The sequence below is a fragment of the Anguilla rostrata genome, chromosome 9 (assembly GCF_018555375.3).
Source record: "Anguilla rostrata isolate EN2019 chromosome 9, ASM1855537v3, whole genome shotgun sequence".
NCBI classification, from domain to species: Eukaryota; Metazoa; Chordata; class Actinopteri; order Anguilliformes; family Anguillidae; genus Anguilla; species Anguilla rostrata.
Window position 1 is genome coordinate 38,454,081 of NC_057941.1, and position 12,201 is coordinate 38,466,281.

Consider the following 12,201-nt stretch of genomic DNA (forward strand, 5'->3'; position numbering starts at 1 on the left):
ATAAATTATTTTTTAAGCCAAAATTTAACATCACCTTTTCTTGCAAAACTGCATTTACATATCCTGTATTCTTTTGAATGCAGCAAATGTAATAATAGTTTAATGCATAGCCAAAATGAAAAAAATGACTGTACTTACACCAAGTGGAAGTTCTAAAAAAGCTATTGAAAAATCAATACTGTGTCATGATTCAGTTCCTAAAAAACGTGCCTGTACAATTCGTAGACATGAAGACAACCTTGAATTGAAAAAGGTGCATAAAACGCATTTACCAAAAACTATGCTTGTGCTTGCAAAATGGTCTGAAAATGAAATTGATGAACGATTGACCATGTCCTCAATTTATAACCAAAAATTATATGAACTTATGTATTTTGCAAGCCATAAGCCCTTTGTAACTTGGTGCAAATTGAAAACTGGAACGTGGTATAATAAAACTCTAAACAATGATTTATGTACATTAAAAAAGATAAATTCAGACTTATCCAAATCTGATTTTTTTCTTGCAGCATATGAGGTAGAATCATGTGAAAAGCTACATGATATAAAAATTTTCCAGATAAGTCACACATGCACTGACCAATGTCACAATGAATTTCCTTTTAAAATTAATGAATTGCCACACAATCCAGGTAGGGATATGCCTAATAATACATCACCAGAGGATCTAGATTTAATTAAAAGTGGAAGATGGTTAAATGACCAAATAATTGATTCATACTTGGACCTCCTGAAAAAAAACTTATGTATTCATGGTCCCTTCAACCTTTGTCAGCCAGAATTTGAATTGTTTATTTTGGGAAAATATAGAGGTTCTCCCAAACATTTCCAAAAGCCAAAGAAACTGGTGGTGCTTTGAAAACATTATAATTCCTTTAAAGAACCTTATCCCAACAGTCAAGCATGGTGGGGGGAATGTTAAGATCTGGGGCTGCTTTTCATCCTCTGGGCCTGGATGACTCCACATCATTAAGAGAACCATGAATTCTGATGTATACCAGGAGATTCTTGAACAGAACGTCAGGCCACCAGTCAAGAAGCTAAAGTTGGGCTGAAAATGGGTCTTCCAACAAGACAACGACCCAAAGCATTCAAGCAAAAAAACTAAAGAATGGCTCCAGTCAAAGTCCTGATCTAAATCCAATTGTGATGCTGTGGCAGGACCTGAAGTGGGCAGTTCATACCAGACACCCCCCCAACCTCACTCAATTGACTGTAAGGAGGAGTGGGCAAAAATCCCTCAAAACAGATGTCAGAGGCTGATTAGTGGCTATAGGAGACGTTTACTGGAAGTTATCGCTGCTAATGGAGGTGCCACAAGCTATTGACTGAAGGGGTTCACATATTTTTACATATATGAAAGTTTTTGTTAAATGAACCACTTTTGTTACATAAACAGTAAAAATGTATCATATTTTTTTTTGTTTGTGTCCTTTATTTGGAATGTCTTTATTATGAATTGGGGTTTAGATAAATATTTTATAAGGTTATTTTAATATGTTATGCAAAAATAATGACCGTAATAACCCTGTAGGGTTCGCAAACTTTCAAGCAGCACTGTATGTGTTGCTCTTAAAAAAACTTAAAGATTGCATAAAGATTGATTGAAAAATGCAGTTGCCACTATGCCCCCAAATTGTAAGTTGAATAATTTGGAAAATAAACTTTTATTGCTTTAAACTCTGTTGTATTTAACTTTTTTAGGTGAAATAAAATCTTACATACAAAGACATAAAAACGTATTGCACCAGTATTGCCAGAAAGGCAGACTTTTTACGTTTTATGTTCAAATTCAAAACAAAATATACAACATAAAATAGTGCAAATTTGAGCTTGTAACTTAGCTTTCACAGTATTGAAATGTGGGTAAAAAAAAAATAAAGTAACCTAATAAAACTATTAGGGTTGAGCCGAATACGCAAATGAAATGAGTATCCGGTAGAGATAATGTACTTTTGACGAGCACGAGTACCATCCGAGTAAAATGTGTCAATATTCGTACTCGTGATGAGGAAAATCCTCATTGAGCTTGTAAGTCAAATTGCCTCCAGGGGGCGTCTGGTTCGTGACATCACAGTGTAAGAGGGGAGTCAAACTGGGACCCAGAAAAGGCTGGCATTTGAACGAGCCTGCACGCTGGGACTGGGAATCCTGTACTTCAAAGGACTCGAGAGCCTTGTGATAAAACAATAGGTTACTCGGACTTCCTCTGGATGAGCAGGCCATTTGGCTCTCTGGACTGTTACCCTCTGGACAAGACTGAGATAAGGGGAACTGGACTGATTGTTTATGGTTGTGTGAGCAAGCCGTTGGCTCTCTGGAATGTTGCCATCTGGACACAACTAAGATAAGGGGAACTAGTCTCTTTGTCTAGGGTTGTGGGTGTGTGTGTGTTGGGACCATTAAGGGTGAAAAGATCATCAGGCCTCTGGCTAAATGGTGGGGCAACTGCGCCAGACAGTACCACAGTGCCCTTATGTGGGCCCCTCTGCCATTACACTTTTTTATTTCTTTTCTGAATCTGGACTCTAAACCATCTGTTTATCATATTCAAAAACCCCGTAAAACCTTACAAACCATGCACATGTTTTCATTATATTACTGTATTATGCCTTATGTAGTAATAACATGGATTGCATGTAAAATGGTTCAACAAAAGGGTATTTTCATGACAACTGCACCATAATATTACATCCCCTGGACATGTTTGGTATGGGCGTATTCAGGGAAAATAAGAAATTGAATGAAATATGTTTCATACCAAATAACATTTAATAAAACATAGTTTCAGAAACTCAGGGAAAAACTATCACAATGGAATGTCCTCTCTGGTAATCATCTCCTTTTCCCAATTTCCCCACTAATTGTTTTAACAGCAGCCTCCAAATGGTGGGGGCCGAAATTCCAGATTTTATCATTAGTCCAGGTTAATTTATGGCAATGCCGCCTAGACCAAACGCGGGATTTGGCTTAAAAGGAAGGGAGACAAAGCAATCTGGGAAGATCGTAATCGACTTCCCACATTGCACATACTCTGTGCTCTGTGTGTAGCTAGACAAGGAAGATCGTAACCCACACTGCACTGTGTTCTGTGCGTAGCTGAACAGGGAAGATCGTAATCGACTTCCCACACTGCGCATGCTCTGTGATTTCGTGTGTAGCTAAACAGGCTGGGTAAGAACTTTTTACTCTATATTTATGTTTTAAACCTTCCGTATTTTATAATTGATTGTGAATTTGAAGCTAATGACCTACCTGCTTGTCAAATAAATTCTTCTTATTTTTAACTTGCGTGGTCTTCATGACTCTAATCCATTTTATCTTCCTTTCAGCCAAAATTCAGATTAAATACTCAGGGGGACAATTATGACTAGGACCTACTGATCAGGGGTCTAGTACAGCGAACGTCTTTAGTGAGGTCCTCAAGTTAGATAGGCGACCACGATCTGCCCGCTAACGGGATTGGTGTTGTATTGGTTCTGGTGTTTTGGCTTAAGAGGACCCATGGGCGTTATACGCCAGTTCTTGTCAAATTCGCCTTAAGGAGCCCGATAGATACACACTGTCCTGGGCTCATAACTATCTATGCACAAAGGAAGGCATGTATTATGATGGTCAGCCTCCTACCCTCTGGGTGCTTCACCGAACTGAGATTTAACAATAGTGCTAAACCCGGGAGCATATATCGAGGAATGATGGCACAAGATAGAGTCGAGTGTAACCACTCCAAGATCCACGTATAGTTAAAACCAAATTTTAAATTCTAATTTAATTTGGAGTCAGATTATTACTAGAGTAAAACCTAGTAACTGGTTAGGCTTACTTGCTGTGGTCAGGGATATATTTGATGTGTTGTTCCGCTCATTTGTGAGTATTCTGATGCTCCCATTGGAATATTGACAGTCCGGCGACAGATCAGATATATCTCTGATGGCAGCATAGCCCCGTTTGCGAACGGAGAGTAACAAGAATGTTACTGGTCCGTTTCAGGCCCATCTTACCCGTGGCGACGGAACCAGTGCATTCTTAAGTATAATTGTGCCCTGTTCTTACGAACAGAGGAAAAATAACTAACATCTCCGGTTTTGAATCACACCAGCCAAGGGAAAACACGCGGTGCCTTCCCCTCCAGCTACAAACCCTCATTGGTCTAGCTGTGAGGTGTTTACAACAGCCCAATGTTAAAATCCTATTGACTTTTTTCAAATCCAGGAGTGGGTCAGCACGCACATCCTCTTGTTGTGGTGACTGAACGGGAAGTGGTACACCACGTTTTATGGCGATGTTGTGCAGGACACAGCAGGCCATAATTATCCTACAAACCTAAAACGATGAAAAGACGCCCAAAACTGAAGCAAGCTAACGAGACAGTAACTTCCGGGTCACACAAATTGAACAAATTAAATATCAAAATCAAGTTCAGCCTTTGGCCCATTTTTTCATTTCCTATTTTTGACTTGAGCATAAAATCAAAAGTACGAAAAATAAACCGTTATTTGTTTTTTGGTGTCAGATTCATAAACGAATAAAGAAATAACAAATCGTTTTTTCATTTTCCGATTTTGGATTCTCAATTGAATATGAAAAGAACGAATGATACACGGATTAAAGAAAAAACAGTCCAGCTTGTTTTTTCATATCCCCCCACTTTACTGCATCAAAATTTATATGCTGTAGGTGGTAGTCTTCCGCACACTTCACAAAGAAGTCACACCATAGCATACCTGTGAGCCCCAGTTGCCCCATTATTTGAAAATGATATGAGTGGCTCTCCTTTAGCTTGTAGCTGCCATCTGCCTGCTTTATGAGGTAGGGACAAACTTTGAAGCTGTCTTTTGATGGGCACTTGATCTCTAAAAGCCCATAGCTTGGACTATCCCCTCTTTCTATGCACTTCCTGTCATACCTAGGTGTAGGGCATAAGGATTTACCACAAAGCCACATGGGAACACTAGATTGTCTGTGACTTCAGAGTACTGCGCTGCTGCTATGGGTTCTAGGTCTACCCCTCTTTTCATTGCCTTGGTCTGCACTGGTGCTGTAGTCTTAATACTTGCAGCAAGACTTATCATAGTCAGCTCTCCTGGAGCAGATTCTTTTAAAAGAGGATGATATAAGTCGGGGAGACCGTGCAAGATTCCAAAGGTTACTTGTGTTCTGCTGTCTGGTCTCACATTCTAGGGCTACTGAATCAGGCAAAGAGATCATCATTGTACTGTAGCTATGCATGTCATTTTCATTCATAACTGTACAGACCAGAGTAGTGAGCCTGGTTACTTCCACTACTGCACTGGATTCACCTATCATGAGTTTAATAACTTGTGTGAATTTTTCAAAGTGCCAAATCATGCCATTGCCCCTCAAACACAGATTCCTCTCACATACAAAAAGTGAGATGTCGAGATCCAAAAGATGCCCCTACGTAATCAGTTCTTACTCACATTAATGAAACTGAGACAAAATTTGGACCACAAAGATTTAGCATTTAGATTTCACATTTGTTTACAGAGTGTCAGCACACTGATTAACTCCTGGTTAGACTACATGTATGATAGACTTGGTCAGGTGTCAGTTTGGCCACACAGAGATGTGATTTCACAGAACATGCCCGATAACTTTAAACAGGACTTTCCAAATACATTTGCAATACTAGACTGCACTGAGCTGAAGATGGAGAAGCCCAGCTCATTACTGCAGCAGAGCCAAACCTATTCTACGTACAAGTCTGCCAACACACTGAAGTCCCTAGTAACCTGTGACTCACGAGGTGCAGTTATATATATGACGGGTGCTGGAGGAAAGGTCCGCAATGTGAAAATCTTGAAATCGCGCTAGGAGGCAAAAAAGCTTTTTCCTATTACGAAAGTTAAGGTGTTTAAGAAGTCACTCAATATAATAAACAACATTTTTAGGATCACTAAATACTCATAATTTGTCAGCAAAGTCGGCTTATTTTAGTGATTCATACAGCGGGGTTTTGGGGACGTGATGGGGTGCAGTTTGATTGGCATTTTTGGTTTCGTTGGCTATTGTCACTTAGTTTCGGTCAAGACACCGCCCATAAATAAAGCCGCGTGGCAGTATGTTTGTTTACTGTGAGGTTGCTACAATGGCGGATGCTCAATCTGTTGCCACTGCAACAGACAATGGAGATCCAATGGACTTGTTTATCTTGGAGTACATGCATGATGGAAATCACTCTGATTCTGAATCTGACAATGGCGAAGATGACGACAACATTTCTGATCTGGATCTAGACTTGAAAGACAGTTTGTGTTCTGGCGAAGAAGAGGACAATGACCATGGCGCTGTGACTGTTGACATTGAAAAGGTTTTAAGATCAGTTGATGCGGTAACAGTGGACACTGATTTTACAAAGGAGATGGACAAGATACAAAACTTTGACTGCAAGTGCCAGCAGAGGCGAAAAGAGAATTCGCAACAACCTAGCCGTCTCGTGCAGCCAAAAACTGTCTCCAGAATTGGTCTACAAAACCAGACTGAACACAACCTCATTGTTAGCAGACAACAAAGACATGCTTGTTTTGGGAACTATACTGACTGCCATTAATGATTCAGAAATGACTCAACCGACAGGGAAAGTGCCTACCAAACAAAAGCATCAGAGAATGAGGTACGCGGTTTACAACACCGTTGTCTGCCATGAAACATTCTGTTTTGTACCTGGGTAAGTTTGATAATCTATCTGTCTATTCTGTTTAGGGACTGTGTGATCATCTATCTATATGTAGGCAAGCATGTTCATGCTGTTATGTGCTAAACATGCAGAGAATCGACATAGCTGTTTTTGTTACAGCTATGCCTTTGTATGCCTTTGTTAGCCAGCCTTCTTTGTTAGCCAGGTAGGTTGGTGGCTAGCTAGCGTTAGCTAGCTAGCGCAGTTAGTTGGACCACAGTCTGAGACCATTGTTTTTTTCTTTTGCTAAACATGCAGAGAATTGACACAGCTGTTTTTGTTACAGCTATGCCTTTGTATGCCTTTGTTAGCCAGCCTTTTTTGTTAGCCAGCTAGGTTGTTGGCTAGCTAGCGTTATCTAGCTAGTGCAATTAATTGGACAACAGTCTGAGACCATTGTTTTTTTGTTTTTGTTTCAGGATCAGCAAAAATCTTCTCCAGTCCATACTCCAATCCTACAAAGAGCATGGTGCAGTACCATAACATAGGGGGAAATGTCCACGAACAAACAGCAACTGCCTCAAGGCTGAGGACATCAAAAGAGTTGTGACGTTCATCACAAACTACACAGAAGACCATGCCATTGTCTTGCCTGGCCGACACCCTGGTCACAGGGACTTGAGTGCAAAGTTGCTGCTATCCAATGTCACCAAAGCCTCAGTGTGGGGTCTCTACAAAGATGCAGTGGGAAAGCATGGTATGTAAAAGTTGTGTGTGAGACTCATGTTCAGAAGTTTAATAGACTGTAAATGTACACCCGTATTTAATCCAATTTCATACTCATAAAATATTCTTTCTTTGCAGGGGAACGTGTTGTTGTTCTGCACAGCTTCCGAAGGCTGTGGAAGTTATTGCTCCCTCAGATAACAAGCACCAAACCCCAGACAGATCTGTGCTGGCAGTGCCAGAGGAACAACTACCAAGTGTTCCAAAGTGCCAACCTGCCAGACGAGGTGAAATCAGCCAAGCTGAAAAAGCAGGAACTGCATCTCGACCTTGTTGTAAAGGAGCGGTCATTCTTCCAGGACATGAATGCTGCCAAGACCTGTGAGGATTTCCATCTGTCTCTAGGCCCCTCCAGACCTGCAAGCAGGTAGATCACAATGTACTACCGTTTTAATTTTGCACAACAGGTGAGAAAAAGTTCATCCTATGACACTGTTGATTTGGTTTACCAAACACACTACTATGTTAGGCAGGTGTTGATTTTCAGGTCAGCTGAGTAATTCACTCAGTCAGTCAGCTGAGCTATGGTAATTCACTTGCTTCAGCTGAGACCTATATCTAATCTTTTTTCTATCTTTCCTTCTCTCTCAGGTGCACTTCCCTTCTGACCCTCATCAGCCTGGGCCCATGTATTTTTTGACTCCACGCAAGTGTGGCCTTTTTGGTGTCTCCTGTGAAGGGATGCTGAAGCAAGTGAATTACCTAATCGATGAAGGGATGGCATCAAGTAAAGGCAGCAATACAGTCATCAACTACCTGCATCATTTTTTCAACAATTATGGAGTAGGACCTTCACTGTGACAACTGCAGTGGGCAAAACAAGAACAATTTTGTGCTATGGTACTGTGCCTGGCAGACTATGCACAACCTTTACCTGAAGCTGGGCTTCCACTTCCTGATTGCAGGCCACACCAAGTTTGGCCTCGACTGGTCAAGCAGTGCTTCAGGAAACTAGAGTGGACACTTTGTCAGACATTACTGGGGTTGTGGGGGACAGCTCTCCTGTGAAGCAAGTAAACATCCCCAGCATGTAGGACTGGAGGATGGCACAGTGCTTGTTGAAAGCTACGACTGGCAACAGCATCTGAGTAGCTACTTCCGAAGGCTCCCACAGATTAAGAGTTACCAGCACTTAATTATCATTTTCATTGTATTAGCTATTTTATTTTATGAACATGATAGTATTTCGTGAAAATGGAGTGTTGATAACAGTGGGAAATATTTCAAATGTACTGTCTTGCTTCTATTCTATTACAGCTTTGATGCCCGGAGACCTGGTCTGGTTATGGCCACAACACACTGTGACGTAGAACCAGTCGAGTTGCAGCTGCTGCACAACGCTGATGTCCATCCGCCCATTGATGGTCTTCCTGTGCAAACCCCACCTGGACTGGACGTGGCCAGGCAGAAATATCTTTTTGAGAAGATCTGAGAATTCTGTTCTGATGAGGCACAAAACGTCACATGCCCTCCACCAAAGTCCACAGCACCTCAGACTGTCTAATTTTAGATTCACTTCAACTGCATTGCCCCAGTTGTTTTATTCTCTTGTAAATAAATGTTTTATTCTCTTTGAAAAGCACATCTGTTAATGGTGATATTTTTAAAATAAATGGCAAAGAATTGATATCCTTTGTCTGTCATTAATCACATCACAATTGTGCAAGATTTTTGCTGACTATGTCTATTGGCTTAAAAACTTAATACACATTTTGGCTTAATACATTAGGCTTAAAAGCCTAAGATATAAGAGTTCATGTGAGACGGGCAATAGCCAAAATTAAGAAGTTTAAGATTGTTTCTGGTAAAATTCCAATTTCCCGTCTTGGAAACATTAATCAGATATGGTATGTGGTTAACATGCTGTCCAACTTCCGACCACACATTATCAAATACAAGTAAGATCCATTAATCAAAAACACACACAATTTCAACAGCTTCAATCTGTAATGCCTTTCATTGTCAATTTAATGCACCTATTGCAATGTCAATTTAAATTCTTGTGTTTACTATTAATGAAATAAACTTTTGCTGCTTGTCATGTCTAGATACATACAGTTTACACAGTGATTTAACTTTAATCTGGCCTTTTATTGTCACTGAAATACTTACTATATGAAATATGTACCATGTCAGTTGTAATTTTTTTATTGTATAGAATACTACTTTATTGTATAGAATATGATATGTAGCACATTAAGTACACTACTTGTACTTAATGTGCTACATATCATAATATAACTGGAATGAATTTTGCATAAAATAAAATTTGACTTTCTCAACTTTATCAAGTCCTTTTCATTTACCTGGTGGCTCAAACCACTTCCAAGGGGGTACTTGTCTTTCCCTACAACTATTTCTACAGGGGGTCTGCTTGTAATGTAGCTGATGGGTGCTCCTGTCTGCTGTCTCAATTACGCCAAATCCTCATCTGTTATTGACAATGTCCTGGGCAAATAGAAATGTCAAGACACCATTTCATGCATTGTAGACTACTGAATTAACTATTATGCTAAAATGATTTGATATGTACTGTAAACTTCAACACACCTATTACCCGTGTAGTTGCAGTCAATCGGTCTCCGCTTACGAGTATGCCTGGCTTTCGCAACAACCACCGATGATATGGGCACAGCATTTATTTTACCCCCACTGGGTTTATGCCACTGTTGTGGCAAGCTTGTGCAGGATTTTGTGGGGCTTTCGTGTTGTGCTTTGAAAAGATCCAAGGTATGTATCAAACCCACAATGTGGGAGCAATAACCTGGCGCAAGTGGAAAAGCGGAATAACTTAACGTTAGTCTGCTAACTAAGTTAATGTTAATCATGCTAAAACACATTCTAGTTAATAATGAAAGCAATAATAGGAGCCAGGTTTAAACATTATTGTTACGTCCCCGAGAAAATCCAGGGGATGAGGGGAGTAACAGTAAAAATTAACCCAGGGAAAAAGAATCAAGGAAAATGGAAGTGTATGACCAAATAGAGAATTTATTAACAATTTAAATAAATGCTTACAAAAGACCACAAAACAACAACTGAAATCTGCTTTAAGTAAAATAAAGACAGCCTGGCTAGTTAGACATATAAACAACAATTTAACTTATAAATCAAAAAGAAAAGACTAGACACAACACTAATAAACGCCATCCCTCCAATATGGAGCTATAGCTCGATTTTACAACCAACACGCAGACTGAAAGCTGCCGAATGGCCCTCTGGCCCCGTCTGCACATTTCCCCAGGTCTTTAACCACCAGGCCCTGATGAGTGAGTGAACACCGGTGTGCTTAATCACCCACTGCAGCTGTAAGGAGGGGAGACACAGGAGGAAACAGAAAAAAGGAAAGAAACACAACACTACGGCCGTAACACCCCCTCCCATAAGAGCAAACGGGTAGTTTGTTATAACAATGATTCACAACTCTGAAAAGTACAACAAATAATGCTATTAACACACAGTGAGATAAGATGTATAAATTAACATATTAAAATTTGACCATCTCACCCACGGAACAGCGCACCAGCCACAACATTGTCTGCCCCTTTTTTAGGCTTGATTATGATGTTGTAGCCTTGCACCAGCAGGGCCCTACGCATCAACCGCTGGTTATGGTTGTATGTCTGGGCCAAGAAGACAAGAGGGTTATGATCAGTGTACACGATCACTGGAGATGAACTGCAGCATCAAAGGCATGTTGACATTCATCATTCCACACAAAAGGAACAGCAGGGCTACACAGCTTGGGGGCAAGGGGGGCAACCAGCACAGAAAAGCTTTTGCAGAAACATCTGTAGTAACCAGTCATGCCCAGGAAGCGACGGAGTTCACGTCTGGTAGTGGGAGCTGGATAGGACAGCACAGCTGAGACCTTGGCATCTACCAGACGGACCTGCCCATGACCAACCTGTTTCCCCAGGTAAGTGGTGGTGGCCTTACCAAACTCACACTTAGAAAGGTTAAGGGTCAACGACGCCTCAGCAAGCCGCTGGAACACCAGTCAGACTGGAAATATGGTCTGCCCAATCATTTGAGTACACCATTATGTCGTCATGGTGCAAGGTAAACATTGCAATGGGGCACATCCCCTAGCACCAGGTGCATTGTGCGCTGAAAGGTGGCAGGCACATTCCTCATACCAAATGCCATAACCGTATACTGTAGGAAGTGGTCAGGTGTGACAAATGCAGAGATGTCAGATGTTCTGGGTGTTAAAGGAAGCTGCCAGTATCCTTTTAGTAGGTCTAGTTTAGTGATAAACACCGCTGGACCAATGCTGCCAATGCAGTCTTCCTTGCGGGGCAATGGGAATGAGTCTGGTACAGTTACTGCGTTAACTTTGCGAAAATCTTTACAGAAACGACAGATGCCATCAGATTTAGGAGCTAGTAAACATGGGGAGCTCCAAGAGCTGTGACTGGGCTTGGCTAAACCATTTTCCAACAGGTATTTGGCCTCTTTCTTCATTATCTCCCGTTTTTCTACAGGGCAACAGTAAGCATGCTGTTTAATGGGAGCAGCAGTACCGACATCAATGGCATGTTTTAACACGTTGGAACATGATGGCACATTGTTAGACAAAGTGGTATAGGAGTGGAGTAAACAGACTACATCATCCCTCTGACATTCGGGAAGGTAGGACAGATGTGATTCTATTTCAGACAGAAGCTCAGAATTTGACAACCTACCACACTGCTGACCATCAGCAAACACTGTCAAACCATCATCAGACAAGGATCCCACACAAACCAAAGAAGCAGATATCTTGTCGGGGGCGG